Raw genomic sequence first — 306 nt, 5'->3', positions numbered from 1 at the left:
GAAGCCCTGGGGATGCCGAGCCCCGGCGCGCCGGGCGGCAGGAGGACCCTCACCCCTCTGGGACGCTTTGGTGGTTTTCTTCCTATTTTCATTTTTTCCCTTTTTCTTTTCTTTTCTTTTTTTTTTAAAAATCAGTCTTTTATGGTACGTTGGGTTTCTTCTCCAAAGCAGGAGCCCACGGCTCCGGGGGGACCCCTGCCCAGGGGTCCCAGAGCGGCACCGGGGAGGGAAAATAAGGGTCGAGCAGAACTTTGGCAAAAGTTATTGGCAGGAGCCGTCAGCCCGGGTGCAGGGACAGCGAGGTTT

This window comes from Apaloderma vittatum, unplaced genomic scaffold (assembly GCF_000703405.1).
Source record: "Apaloderma vittatum isolate BGI_N311 unplaced genomic scaffold, ASM70340v1 scaffold15796, whole genome shotgun sequence".
Classification (NCBI taxonomy): Eukaryota; Metazoa; Chordata; class Aves; order Trogoniformes; family Trogonidae; genus Apaloderma; species Apaloderma vittatum.
The sequence above is the reverse complement of the archived record's forward strand: the minus strand, read 5'-3'. Positions refer to the sequence as shown.